This window comes from Anser anser (assembly GCF_964211835.1).
Source record: "Anser anser genome assembly, chromosome: 2".
Lineage (NCBI taxonomy): Eukaryota > Metazoa > Chordata > Aves > Anseriformes > Anatidae > Anser > Anser anser.
The window spans coordinates 110,465,904-110,481,284 of NC_139721.1; the positions used below are offsets into that span (position 1 = coordinate 110,465,904).

Below are 15,381 nucleotides of genomic sequence, written 5' to 3' on the forward strand. Positions count from 1 at the left end.
CTGACTGCAACGTGCCTTTAGTACAGTCCTGTCTGATCACACTCAAACCAGCCTACGTTCTTCTGCAGCTATTTAAATACACAATAGCACTTGTTATCGTATCTGTCTTGCTCGTTGTTCTTTTTGGTAAGCAGTGTTTTGTGATCTCCCCGTTTGTAAGAAAAAGCACGATTGTTTTAGGATTTGGTCTCCATTACGTTTTGATTTGGGCTTTTCCCGAGCTTGGCTCAACATCCCCAGAGTTGCAGAAACAGCTTAACTGAGGCACAGAAAAGTACAGTGAATAGGTGCAATCCCACCCACCTCTCTCCTACATACAGCCTCGCTGTGTTCTTGAAGAAACCTTTTCCCAGGGGCTCCCTATGTTGTTCAGTGTTAATTGCAAGTCATAAAACCTCAACCCAGGCCTTTCCTTCTAAGCCCAAGTACCTCTCCTGGCAGCCTGCTGCTCTAGCTCCAGGCTTCTCCACTTCATACGTTCAAATGCTTTTATTTTCTGTTGCTGGACATAATGGGACTCACCTTGTTCAGCTGCTAAACTGGGCCAGCAAAATGATCTTGCATTGCTATGAAGACCTCTCCTATTCCACTGCAATGACTGGCTTATTGCCTCTGCTCCCTGAAATGTTAGCATCGCCTTCCCCACCACCGAAGATACCCTGTATCCCTGCAAACCATCAGGGCAGAAATTGAAACTATCACAGGCATTGTTGCTTCTATAGGCAGTATCTTTCGTGTTGGTTAATGAACCCTTTGAGGGCTTTATTACTACGGCAGTAGAACTGCTTGGTGGCTTGTGTGGCACAAATAAAGTGGGACTAAAATTGTGACTTCAAAAGTTGAAAGGAATGCAGTTACTGTGTGTTTGTTAATTCCATCTTTGCAGGAGGATAGCAGCTGCTTTTCTTTTCTTTTTTAACAGATGGAGTGATTTCTCATGTAGTGTTACAGTAATGACCAACGTGACACAGAAGGAAAATTCTGTGACAATATGGTGAGCAAGATTTTACTGACAGCTCCACTTGGTTGTAATTTGTAAGCTCTACATTGTTGCTCTATTCTTTCTGCCCCCCCCCCCCCTCCCCCCCATGCTGCCTGTCTCTTCTGCCATATAGAATTAGATTTCAAGTTGCATGGAACAGTTTAACTGAGGCACAGGAACTTTTACCTATGAGCTGTTCAAAATCTTTACCAGAACTTACACCCAGCTATAAGTTAAAAAAATTAAATATCACTGCTTTATGAAATGATGGTGTGAAAATTATCCCCTATTTCATTTACCTGTTGAGATTCATTTCTCTTGTAGGAGCTGACATCCTGTCAAGGACAGCAATCACCCTCTTTGCTGTAGGCAATCTAGCCCTCTAGCCACAGAGGCGATGCAGACACACACAGTCCAGCTCTACACGAGCACGGCCTTGCCCCTCAAGCCATGTGTGACAAAGTGTGTGGGCCATGAGTGACCAGGAAGGAGTGCTTGCATCCAGCCCTATAGCTAAACCGTGTGCAGGTGCTGGAAAGAAGCACGGAGACATGATTCTCAAGAAAAATCTGTTGCTTCTGCTGTGCATAGAAGGGCTCAGAGCAAATTCTACCATCCTTTCATAGAGGAGAAGAGAATCCAGCTGGAGAGCCCTACACAGAGCCCTTCTTTTGCAAGGCATGGTTAACTCTGTGTCACTATGTGTATTTAGCTGCACACATAAGGGAAAGGGCTCTCAACACCCTCATAAGCTTCTCAGTAATCTGTATGGGAAATATGTCACAAGGTAATAGATACTGAATCATAAAATCACAGAATGGTTTGGGTTGGATAGGACCTTATAGATCATGTCATTCCAATCCACAACTATCCACAATCACGTAGTTACAATCCACAGCTATCCACAATCATATAGCATCCACAACTTCTTAGGGTCAACCTTTTCCAGTGCCACCACCTTCTGAGTAAAGAATTTCTTCCTTATGTCTGATCTAAATGTACTCTTTTGGTTTAAAGCCATTACCCCTTGTCCTATCGCTCCACTCCCTGACAAAGAGTCCCTCCCCAGCTTTCCTGTAGGCCCCCTTTAGGTACTGGAAGGCCACAATAAGGTCTCCCTGGAGCCTTCTCTTCTCCAGGCTGAACAACCCCAACTCCCTCAGCCTGCCTTCATAGGAGAGGCGCTCCAGCCCTCTCATCATTCTCAGGGCCCTCCTCTGGACTTGTTCTAATACATCCATGTCCTTGTGCTGTGGACCCCAGAGCTGAACACAGTGCTCCAGGGTGGGGTCTCATAAGAGAAGACCAGAGGGGGACAATTGCCTCCCTTGACCTGTTGTACATACTTCTTTTGATGCAGCCCAGGATATGGCCAGCTTTCTGAGCTGCAGCAAGCACACATTGACAGTTCATGTCAAGCTTCTCTTCAACCAACACCCCTAGGTCCTTCTCCGCAGGGCTGCTTTCAATCCATTCTCCACCCCCCCTGTATTTGTGCTTGGGATTGCCCTGGCCAAGGCACAGGACCTTGCACTTGGCCTTGTTGAACTTCATGAGGTTTGCACAGGGCCACCTCTCCAGCCTGTCCAGGTCGCTCTGGATGGCATCCCTTCCCTCCAGCATGCCGACTGCATCACACAGCTTGGTGTCATCAGCAAACTTGCTGAGGGTGCACTCAATTTCACTGTCCATGTCACAGACAAAGATGTTAAACAGTGCTGGTCCCAATACTGACCCCTGAGGAACACCACTCATTACTGATCTCCACCTGGACATTGAGCTGTTGACCGCAGCTCTTTGAGTGTGGCCATCTATCTCTAAAACTGGCCAAACTTCTTGTGTCCCTACCCTGAAGGGCTTTGCAGCTGGTACCCAGAACTAAAATACTGTGATCTAGTGAATTCCTTACCCACAGAGTGGTCCATCCATCAAATCCATGCCTCTCCAATTTAGAGACAAGGTTATCATCCAGGATATATATGGGTATATATATGGGAGAGATGGGATGTTGTTCTACTCTTGCCTTTAGTCTATTAAGCTTGAAACTTGAGAATTAAAGAAAAAGTGTTTGTTAGCTTGAATGTTGTAGATAGTACACCAGAAACAGTTTTTTAAAAGGGAACATTACAAAATAATGAGGGTGCTGTCTGCCTGTGGATGATGTCTGTTCTGTCGGAAGACCGACAGAACAATCCAGTGGTTTCAGAGCATATTGGTCTGGTAAGGAGAACAGGTGGAGTTTGTATGTGCTGTAATCCTGACCTTCTCCGCTAGTCTTCCCTGCTCCTGAGAAGTCTGGATGGGCAAATTCTTCTCTTGGAAATGGTTCCCTAAGAAATAGTCCCAAGGGCTGGTTTTCTTGCTTGCTACTGAATTCAAGTTGCTCTCCCAGTCCTGTTACACACTGTGCACATTGCAAAGCACAGCCGTTTCATGATAACAGGGAGAAATACCCCTAAGAGAAAGATTTTTCTTTACAGTCTGTAAATGAGACTTCCTCTTTGCTGTATCCTGCAGAATGATATTGACGGGGCTGTTTTAATCTCTGTAGCAGATTTACCTTTAATTTCTGCAGTTGGTGGAAACCTGTGGTATTGTTTTTCAGACAGTTCATTAGAATGGGGGGGTGGGGTGGGGATTAGCCTGCTTCTATATTTTGCATTAACTGCCTTTTAAAATTTCTCCAAGTGAAGGGCTACCAGCCTGCTGCTCAGTGACTAATAAATTTGATTCATCCTCACTCCCCACAGGGTTATCCTCCTTCTTACTAATGTTTGACATTTTACGTTTTAATTAAAATCACCCTCCAAGCAGCAAACCACTAAGAGAATGACAGATATTCTTACTGCAACAAGCTATAAGCAAAAGGGCAATTCACTAACTGTATCTTTAGTAGTTCCTTTCAGTTATGCTCTACATGACCACCTAATGTTTGTGCATGTGTGTGAGAGAAAAGGCAACACCTATCTTAAAGTCCAAGGTGCTTCCAGGCTCAGCAGACACTATCTTTTAATGTCTTCATATCAGGAAGAAAAACTGGGGCTGAGGAGCAGTGGTGTTTGGTTGGTGCTATACAAGCCCCCATGTGAAGTCATGTAGTCTAAGAGAAGGGGAGAATGGCAAAGAGGAGCAAAATAGTTCTAAGCAATTGCAATGAAAATCCTGTAAAACTGCGTGGCAGCTGACTCTCAGCTGCCCTAGGCATCGTTGATGGGCTGGTTTTATGTGGGCCTGCCTGCCGAGGAGAGCAGACACGTGAAGGACCAGTGGGCAAAGCTGGTGGACAGGTGTAGAGAGGGGCTTTGTGTAAGGGTCTGTACTAGTGAGCACGGGAAAACATCAGCACAAGAAGGGGAAGAACAAGCAGCAAAGCTGGCATTGATGACCACAAGGGGGTGGGGTTGGTGGGTAACAAGACAAGAAGCTACAGCAGATAGGCAAAGGTGTGATGCATACAAAGCTGGAGACCAGCATTACAATATGCTTAGAAGGAAAAGGAGTGATGCTACTTCATCAGAAGAGATGCTACAGCAGTGGAAATCTTTTAAATGATCTGTATGTAAAGTGGAAGGAAGATAATCCACTGCAGATGTCCTCTGAGGTACAAGAGCTTGAAGATAGCTTGATGGTGGAGCCAAAGAGACAAGGATAGGCATGGGCAGAGGGACGCAGGAGCTCTGTTAGGACACTGAGGATCTGGTGCTTGACTTTGTATGGGGAGACAGATGAAGGAAAGGCAATGAGCTGGTAGCTTGGGAATGGCATCAAACCCAGAACAAGCCCTTCTGCTTTCACCTCTGTTGGAGAGTCTGGTGACACTTGTGGAGCTGATTGTGACAAGCCAGTCTTTTTCAGATGCCAGTGACTGGATGTGTGCAATGTAAGAACTGCTGTCTTTCTTCTCCCCGTGCCGTCTAAGAGCTTGTTGTCAGAAGGCAGTGACACAGGCCTATGCCTCAAACAATGAAGCATCATCGTGACTCTCACTGGCCTGTCCTACTCCATCTGAAATCCAACAACAAAAAATATTTTTCTTGTACATGTTGTGTCTACTGTTGTTGAGGATTTTTATTTTAAATGTCTTCAGAAAAGAAAACGTGCAGGAAAACTTGCAAAATCCTGCAAGTTACAGGCTTGCCCAGGCCTTTCTGAATTATGATACAAACCCCACAGGAATGGCAGAGAAATGACAGCTCCCTTCCATATGATATTCTGTGTGCCCTTAGGAGATGAACAGTGAAATATGTAACTTCTGAACAGAAACCTACCTAACAGAGAGGAAGAAGGCTTAAAATATCAGCATGGATAAATGGGGAAAGAGAGAAAGCTGTAAGACAGGCAGTAAGGTTTTGTATTAGCAGCTCATTCCTTCTCCTTTCCGAGACAGGAAAGTTAGGGAGACATGGTAGTTCCTCTTAAGCAGCTTAAATGATCTGCATTTCAGCACTGTCAAATACAGACAAACAAGTGGGACTAACCGGTCTCCTGTAACTCCAGGGAGACCTCACTTTCGTCTGCTGGAGTAGCTGGTAGATAGCAACAACCCTGTAGCAGATCCTGTTGGTAATAACAGCTCAGTGAATAAAAGGTTTTGTAAAAAACAGTGTTTGTGTCTCATTGTGGCTCAATGCTTTAGGAGGGAATTTATGACAGAGCTGCCTCTTTCTTTTCAGACATCTGAATTTTGCATTTGTGTCAGGCCTGCTAGAACCAGATGGACTTCCTGAAAGGCACCTTAGAGCAGTTATGATGGAAAGGATCCTGGCTTTTTTCAGAAGCAAGTTTCGTTCAAAGATTTCTGTGTCAAAATTACGAGGGAGCATGGAGGTTTTGCCAGGCTCTATGAGTGGCATATACTTGTGTGAAAATAGGAAGCAGGCAGCGTTCCTCAGGAAAAGAGGTACAACACTGCACAGATTCCTACTCTCTGCCAGCCATTTCTCAGACACATTTTTTTAAGGGTTTGTCTACACAGTGACACAGAAGGAAACACATCCAAACTAGCTAAATGGTCTGAATTTAGAGTGGATCTATTAAATTGCATTAAATCCCTGTGTAGATGTTCTCATTCAGAATTAAAATGAAGTGAGATAAGACTTATAAAGGCCGACTTAGTTCTGAAGGAGAATATGTACATAGAGCTTTAATACATTTTAGCTAATCCATTTTAGCAGCTAATTCAGATTAACCATACTCGGTGTTCTTCTCCAGGAAAGCCCTTCAAGGAACAAGACATGGAAAAACAGCGGGCTCGGAAGTGCAATGTTTTTAAACATCCAGCGCTGCCAGTCGTAAGGCAGATAATTATTGCCATGGCACTCCCACGCCGAATGGATGTGTGTGGACCTGCCTGTGTCAGTGCTGTTGGAGGGGCAGTGGTTCTGGGGAGGACTGGCCAAGGCCACCCCTACTTCTAGATGGAAGATACTCTGGGAGATGGCACAGCTTCAACTAACTTGACGGTTGAAGGAATATCGATTGTTCCTGAAATGTGTCTGCTAGCAAAATGCATCCTCCCAACAACAAGCACAGAGTTGGCTGGTACCTGTGCCTGCTCACAGTTGCATGCAGCGAAGTCAAGAGGTGATGTGATTGTTAATGGTTCCTCTCCTGCTGGGAGTGAGGCCAAATCCTCTCTGTCCTCCTATGTGTAAAGTGGCCCAACAAAGAATGCATAGCTCTGTATTGTCTCTTCTTCCATCTGAACAAACAAAAGCTGGAGTTTAAGTTTTGTTATTGATTTATAAAATATATTGAAAACAATAACTTACATAAAAATAGGAGATGATGAATAAATAATGAGGGAAAATACAGCAGTCTGTAAATATAGTTAAGAATGCAGTTGTACAGTGAAAGGAAAGGTATAAAAATGTATATGACTAAAGCAATATGTGTGCAAAGGAATAATAATCTACCATGAATTAGAATATTCAAGTATCGGGGACTAAATTGCTTTTACTACTCTATACGTTTTTTTAAAGTACCTAGAGGCCTTCAGGTATGACTGCTAAAATAAAAATATTATTATTATGGATTTTGGGGGGCAGATGAGTTGGAACTGGAGGATGTCCCCTGTGCCTTATGGCTATTTCATGTGGTTAAGTGCACTGGGCCAAATTTATCTCTGGTCTGCTGTATCTACTGTTGAAAGCACTTTGGAGAAGTGCATATTAAAGCTACATCTAAAGAAGCACTGAATTCTGAACAGGCACTCACAGCAAGGCAATAAAATCAAGGATGTTCTCTCAGGTCAGTTTAGTTTTGAGCGAGGGGAGCAATTGCTCCATCACATTGGTCCAGTGAATTTGAAACAACATTGTGTGAAAAATATGGTAGCAAAATAATGCCTCCACATGGGAAAAGCACTAATGCTAATCACTGGCTAGGCTGCTGCTCGGTTTTTACTCGTAGGTTTTATCCTAATTTTTTCATTGATTATTATTTTCCCCTAGTGACTGCTAAAGTAACTTTTCTACCTGTTTTGCAGGGAAATTTGAGGCCAACATTTTTGCTGGATTACTGAGGTCATGTAAAAAAAAATATTCTTCATTTGGCTTGTGTGCAACAGCCTACAATGGCAGCTGAAAATCTTCATGCTGATGAAAAAGGAGATGGAACTGAGCTTTGGAGGATGACACAAGGACCTGGGTGCCTCTTGTGGATCTGCAGCCTGAGATGCCCCGCCTGTGCCTGCACAGCAGCAGGTATGTTCTGCCCCTGTCACCACCACAGCTGGCTCGGGTGACGTTTTGGTAACGAGGGCGGTGGTGCTGCGCCAAACGGGATGGATCTATGATTTCTTCCTGTTGTCTCCCGTTTACTTCGGAGCATTGGGCCCTTCAGTAAGCACCTGCATGACTTTAAGGCTCAGGCCTTTGGGTGGTATTTGGGAGAAGAAAAAAGGAGCCGTGTGAAATACCACCACCAGAAAGCGAAAAGCTACGGGCAGTGGGATGTTGAATATGCACTTGCTTGCTTGTGCCCTTGCTTGTTGTTATTCCTCAGTGATGGGTTGAGGGAGAGCTCACTGAGCCATTCAGGTGGGGGCTTCCTAATGTCGAGATGCATTCTATGTATTTTTGCAACTGTAACAAGGGTAATGAAGTTATAATGTAAAAACTCCAGTACAAGGCTGAGCTAAGCCATGGCATGCGGCAGAGTTTGGAAATGTTGTGCTCCCAAGCCTTTTTGCTCCCTGGAGGAGCAGGGAGCCTCGCCCAGCCATTTTGCGGCTTCCTGCTATTTTTGTCCCCTTTATTTAAGTGCTGCAAAGCAGGAAAGAGGCAGAGCTCAGGCTTGGCTGACCTTGGTTCAGATCCATGCTGTAGTAGGGCCTGTGTGTGAGAGCTGAGAGGTGTGTATGGAGTTGATAGGAGTGCATGCAAGAAATGGTTTCAGTCTTTCCTGGATACCCTCGGCTACACTGGCAATTTAGCACTGGTCTTTTACCTTCTATTTCCATCTCTGGTAGTTAAAAATGTCCCTACTTGTAGCTGTGTAAGAAGCTTGTATCTCCTATGGCTTGGGCTTGGTATCCTGCACTGTTCTTGGCACAGGGGCTGCTTCACCACGTAAGGGGCATGATGAAGTCCATGAAGAAAAGCTCAATTTCTGCTTCCTTTTATTTGGGCTAAAAGGATCTAAAAGTTTTCAAAAACAAACGAGTGTTTTCTATGCAGTTCCACTGCATTCTGGGAGGTGCAAGCCCCATGTGTGATGTCTTGCTGCCCTCCTCCAACAAGGCACTTGCTGATGGTCAGGTTGCTCCTAGAGAGGTCAAGGCAGAGCTGCCACTGACTTTAAGGCTGCATGACTGCAAACTAGAGCAGGTGTGCAAGTAATTCCTAGGGGTTATGCTTGGATTTGTCCTCCTCCAGTGACGGTCCAAAAACATGGAAGGAAAAAACCTTCTTCCATGCCACTCCAGAGTGTTCAGATGGGCTCTGCCTGCCCCTTTTGCCCAAAGGACCCAACTTTCCCCTAACTGGTGCTTTTTCTGAGGTGCCAATTTGCATGTACTCTATATATTTGCATCCAAGAAGGGCTAGGGTGTCTTCAGAGCAAGGAGAGGTGCAGATGAGCTCTTGCTGCCTGCCCAGCTCCCCACTCCCCAGGGCTGCACTGGCACAAAGAGAGAGAAACTCTATCTGTCCCTGGGGGCTCCCAGCCTGTGCCAGCCCTTCCCTGCCATCCTTCTGGGCAGCTATGTGTCCTCCAGGAGTAGGACATCAGGATGAGCCCCCTCCCAAGCTCAACTGCTTTTGGTGGCTCCTGGCATTAGAGCCTGCCTTCCTTCATTTCTATTCTGCAAAAAGGCAAGTGACGTTCTGCAGATTGCACAGGCAGGTAGGTTCCAAAGACGGGAAAGTAAAGCACCTTGGGAGAGAAATCCTGTGGGCATCTTGCTTTGCAGGGCCTCATTTTGATGTGAAGCACCAAGAGGTGCCTGCCACCTCTGCAGGTCATACCCACAAACATCTGCATGAGGAACTGCAGCAGCAGGACTGCCACGGCTGGGGCGCTGCCAGGAGATGGGCAAGAGTAAGAACAAAAATCAATACTACCTTGTTTTTCCCGCCTTCTTTGTTTCAAAAGGTGACTTTTGCCACTTTCCTTGTCACGGAGGGCATGCCTAGGCTGCCCTCCTGGGTTATCACAGCCACTGAGGACCAGACTGGGGAGCTGGCTTGCAGGAGGGAGCAAAAGTTTACGTCTGTCAGAGCAAAGCGTGGAAGCATGGGATTGGAGAACACTGGGTGCTGCCATATAAGCGCTATAGCCCCAAGTCTAATGGGTAATAGAGTCATTAATTCTGCTGATTAACTTGGCCTTGGGGTTCATGGAAATGACATCCACCTCCTTTCTTTTTTTCTTTTTCCTTTTTTTCATTTTTTTTTCCTTTCCTTCCTTCCTTTTTTTTTTTTTTTTTTTTTTTTTAAGCTCAAACCGTGGAACGAGGGAGCATAAAAAAAACAAGCTAATTAGAGAGAAATCAGGAGAAAAGAAGCAGGGAGAAAAGAGAGACAGTCTGAGCATTAATGAGACTGATTTGGGAAGAGGATGTGACAAGCTCTTCAAAAGCATTATTGTCAAATGTGTCACTGTTTCATAGATGGCTAGCGCTACCTTTGAGCTTCATGCTGATAGTTAATGATTTGAAACTATAAAAAGATTGAAAAGGTAAAAGGGAAAATGTCAGACTCAACTGGATTTTAATGAGGACCCCCCCTCCCCACTTTTCTCTTTTTCCACGTGAAGCAGCCTTGGAAAGTACAAAAAAAGTTCACTTCACCCCTGCCCGGTCAACACTCTCAAGGCAAAAACTATTTACAGAAGTGAAGGGAAAGCCCGGAGATCCGTCCGTCTTGCTCTGACCACCATCTATGTCCTCTTCACCAAACCATCAGCTTCTCCATCTGCTGCCAAGTGGCGTTGGGGTTGTGGTTATACAGGCACAGGGCTGACAAAAATAAGCCAAGATTGATGGAAGAGACAGCTATAGCTCTTGTTTGTTTTTTTGTGACGTGCTGAGCAGAAGCAGTCTTCACACTGTGAAATGTAACAAAGAAATCTAAAGTGATTATGCAGGTTCATTTGTCAGTATCACTGCTCCAGCTATTGCTGTGTGCGACAATGAGATGACAAGGCATTTATTGCTGATGGTTGGTTATTAGCCGCATTATAGGAAACATTAGCACAATCTAGGATACATAGACCAGGGAGACAATAGCTTTCTGGGCTCCAAACTCAGCAGGGTAGCCTTGTCATTAAATTCGGTAGTGCCAATTTAATTTTTTTTTTTTTTAAATAAATTGAAAGGAAACTTTGAAAACTAAATCTGTAACCCTGCCTTTACCTTAAGACTGATCAGTGTGTTTTCTTTGGGTGCTATGTTTTGTATCAGAAAGGCCACGCTGCCCAGCAGGACAACCAGCCTCTTACAAAGAGGTGCAGAGGAAAAGCCAGAGCCTGGCCAATTCCTTCACTGCCTTCCAGCCCTAAACTCTGCAGTGCCCCTGCTGCCTCCAGGCTGGACCAGCTTCTTCTCAGCCATGACACCTGCAAGCACATAAGGAGTCAAGAGGCACCTGCAGTAGTTTGTTATGATCTCTGTCCTGCTCTTATCTTTATTGGATCCTCCTTCTCTGTGCTTGTCCTGGCTGGGTTCTCCAGGTCCAGAAGCTGGTAACTCTCCTGTCCTTGTAAATGGCCATGTAGAAGTATTTGACGGTGAGAGCTAAGTGGGAGAGCAATGGTTTGGCATCCCTGGGGTGTGGCTGGGTGACTGTCATATTTACCAAGCTGTGAAAGAACATGCCTGTCCTATGGTAAAAGCTGTATTTGTGCAGCAGTGCAAAGGCAGCCCTCGGTTCTGGAGTAAAGTGCCTGTTTTTTGCAGCATGTCAGGACTGAGTTTTGCAGTAAAAAACAAAATTCTGATGGGGGCTTCTTTTCAAATAAGGTTTTCTTTATCTAATGCGTTTTCAGATTGACTCAGTCAGTGAGCAATATATTCCCTGTTTCATTTTTTTTTTCTGATGCTCAGCTTTAGTTTATTTTGTGCTACCCTCAGATTTTCAGAATGCCCAGGATTTTGGCAGTGACAGCACTTAAATAAACTGTAACAGTTGTCCTGGGAAAGTTGGAGGTTTTGACAGCTGCGTAAGAGACCATGGGACTTCAGCCCATAAAATACCAGTGCAAGGGGAATTACAATGTTTTAAAATGCACTATCATTTAATAACATTGTAAATAGCAATGGGAGCTGGATTAGGACAGATTCAGACCAAAACCAAGTATCTTTGAATCCCAAAGTGAAATTTTGCTGGAATCTCTTCACTTCCAGATAGGGGGGTGTTTAATGTTATAAAATTTGTCATATTCTTTGCCCAATGTGTTGTCTGCTTCCCAGTGAATTTCATAGAAACTGTGTGTTCTGGATTCATTGACGATAGTGGTAACCCAAAGAGATTCAGCCCTTAAGATTCATAAGTCAGAACATAGATTTTGTAATATTTTTTGAGATTAATAAATAAATAACTAAATCAGTCACTTCCCTCTCTAAACTACATTTAATACACTTGAGCATGAGAGAAAGAATCAGTATTGTCTACTCTCTTAAATTTACTGAAAAAGGTGATTTTACCCTTCATCAGATGCCCTGTTACATCATCTGCCTCTGCCCAGCAATTAATTTTGTCCTGAAGTGCCAAATCAATATTGTTTCCCCCAGTTTCTACTCTTTTTCTGCTTTTTTGTTATTTTTTCCTTCTCTTAACTTCCAGCTTCCTGCTAAAATCCCGTGATTTCAGTGAAATTGGAAATACCAGGGAGCAGGCAGCACTGTACATCACATAAGTTTCAGTGAAAGAACAAGTGCCTGTTGAGCTAGGGTCCCTTGAAAACAGAAATATCCTCCACAAGATGGACAGATAACAGTACCTGTGGTCCAGTTTCCAAAGAGAGTCCAGCTTTTGTAACAAAAAGAGCAATTAATTAAATTCAATCGTATTTAATCATACCCCCTCCCACAGCCCCAACACCATGAGAGGTTTTGAAAGGGTAACTGGTAGTTCTGAACCTATGGTGGCAATCCAGAATCAAATAAGGTATCTACTGAGGCCATAAAGCTTGAAACTTGTCACAGAAGCGGCATCTAAACTGCCAGAAAAGAAAGCAATCTCTATTTGAGAGCACACAGGCATTTCTGATGAGTACGGTCTGATGAATCAGCATTGCAGCCAGTGAGTTAATGCAGCATTTGGCAGCTAAGCTAAAAAAATGCCCTTTGGCATGAACTTTGCTTCTGAGATATACGCAGTGTATCTCTGAGAAGTGGGAAGGTTTTTGAAGTTATAATGGAGGCTGTTTTAATTTGGGGCAGGCTCATTAAGGAACGCTGTTTAAAAACAGAGATTTTGTTCCCTCTGGCTGTATGCTGTGCTTCACGATAAACTTGGCAATACCAAAAAAAAAATAAAAATAATACAATCTAGGAGAAGGTATCTATACTGTAAGATAGAATGCGGCAAAGAGCCTGCCCTATGGCTCAGTGAGATCAGATAAGGGCTGCATCCAGCATCCCCACCAGCAGCGTGAACTAGAGCTTTAAGGGGTATGCTTAGATGATGTGTCAGGACTTAGTTTACATTTAAGAACAAACTTTCGAAACATTAGCTGTTAAATATCAGTTGGTGTCGGTGGAGTTTTGTCATCTGAAACAGAAATGGTGGAAAACAGCATAAAGAGGCAGTCAGCAATGCTGCATATTGGTCTCTCCTCTGATAACAACTATTTTGCTCAGCCAGGTGCACACTTTGGTCTTTGTAAAGACTGAGCCTTGCTTCTGCTCTTTCTTCTTACAGATTCATAAGGAATTTTAAGTCTGGTTTTATATATGCTGATTGTACAGCAAAGGCTATTGTCTGTATTTAAAATGAAACAAAGATGGTAGACCAAGACTTCAACTTCATACCTACCAGAATTTGTAAAAAAAGAAAGCGGAAAGTAACTCATCACTCACTAATAGAAAATCTAATTAAATATATATATATGTATATACACATTGTTCTTTCCACTGTATGATACTAAATTTGCAGAAAGTAGCAACCAGCTATCCATTACAAGAAGGGCACGAGCATTTCAGACAAAGTTAGCAATAGTGTTAATAGCGTTAATAATTTACTATTAATCATTACTTGTGTTGTGACCAAGCTACTGAAGGTCTGCTAAAAGCAGGGCACAGTAGAAGCAATATCTTAAGGATTCACAGCTAAATGCCCCACAAAGGCAGGAGAAAGAGCCGTCTCATAAAAGCACTACAGCAAGGTGCTGTGAACATCCAGCTGGGAGCTGTAAAAGAGGTCCTGGTGGCAGCCCCTGCCCAAGCAGCTTTGGTGCTCCCTGGGCTAGCCTGTGCTGAGGCTGCAGGACCAAGGTTAACGCCTCTTTCCAACACGTCCCATAATGTTCAAAGCTGGCCCTGAATGTTTGTGGCTGGTAGATGAAAACAAAGCTTGTGGCAGCAGTGTTGCTCGGGGTGACCTGTGGAGCTTTGCTTTTAAAGGTTAGGTGGTGAAAACACTGCTTTGCTGCTGGTCGGAGCAAGATTCTAGCTGTAAGGTCACTTTGTTTTCACGCTCCTGGAAATGTTACCTCCACCCGTCACAGAGAATGTAAATCAAGTAAAAAGCCACCCAGCAGGGTTATCAGGGTAACACTAAATCAACACCAGCTGCAACAGCTAGGGGTGAATATAAAATTTACCGTGAGGCATATGTCTATTGCTACTGAGCGATTAACACTCTTTTCAATTAAAACATGCAAAGACCGAGTTGATTTTTTTTAACGGTCTAAAGAAAAGCAAACTTGGAGGCCAAACTCATCCGGGTTTTCTGTTCTGTGTTCGTGGTGCCTCTAAATCAAGAGTATATTGCAAGCTGGAAGAGGATGGGGAGGAGGGCAAACTTTCCTTTCAGCAGTTTGAAAGAACTGATGACTAAAATCTGCATCTATCATCTTGTTATTGAAAAGTATAAGTAAAAGGTGAGAGAAAATTGTGCCTGATATGGGATGTTTAGTTGACAGACAGCTCATTGTAACAGATGTGACTCCTTTTAAATAGCACCATAAATGAGATCCCAGAAAGACAAGGACAAAGGCTAGGAGAGAGCACTTAGACTAATTAGACAGAGAAATCCATTTCCTTTTTAACTGAATGCTCCTCTAAATGTGCAGAGATTTCCAAGTTAGGAAATGCAAGCAAAGGATGGAGGCTACAGATATCAGTTCATAATCTGCAAGGCATGAAATAACAATAGTTCCCATTTTTCAAGTACTGATCTTCAGTAGTTTGTTAAATCTGCACATCATCTCCTCACTAAAGCACCTGCAGATTAATGGCATGGCTAAAAAGCTTTTCAGCCAGTGTGTGCATGTAAAAATTGTAAAGAAAGGCAAGAAACGGCCTCAAATTTTGTCCTGTGTTAGAAATTCTCCAAGTAAAGGACTATGGCCAAGAATTTTGCTTAACCCAAGCTTAGAGGCGATATTAGAATAAAGATAAAAGACACAGAAATGGTGCTATGGTTTCTATAGCAATCAGCACTTTACAAAGTGCCTTTCTGTGTGTTCTTTGTGCTGGCCACAGGATATTAAAGGCAGGATCCCTCTCTCTCAGCTCCAGCTCTTTCAGTGCCAATCATTCATATTTTATTACCATTATAAATGGACATAAGCCAAACTTTTCCAGGATCCTTGTGCAGTTAACTTTTCAGGATGGGCATCTCCAAAATTTGTTTTGTCTCGTTCAAGGTATGTGTCTGAGATAGGCATCTTGAGGGGTCATTCTGTCAGCCTATTGCCTCCCACTGGCTACAGAGGGCAGCTGGTTCAGTTTA

The 15,381-nt window shown here is 43.8% G+C and overlaps 1 protein-coding gene across 1 annotated transcript in view; it reads left to right on the forward strand.

The window, feature by feature from the left end:
* The window catches only part of LOC310894206 (uncharacterized protein), a 182,138-nt gene that overhangs the window by 57,722 nt on the left and 109,035 nt on the right, over positions 1 to 15,381 (forward strand). The window contains exons 3-5 of the mRNA XM_083824066.1: positions 923 to 994; positions 6,194 to 6,565; positions 7,470 to 7,686. The gene's annotated coding sequence lies outside the window, so the exon portion shown is untranslated. The remainder of the gene's footprint in view (positions 1 to 922; positions 995 to 6,193; positions 6,566 to 7,469; positions 7,687 to 15,381) is intronic.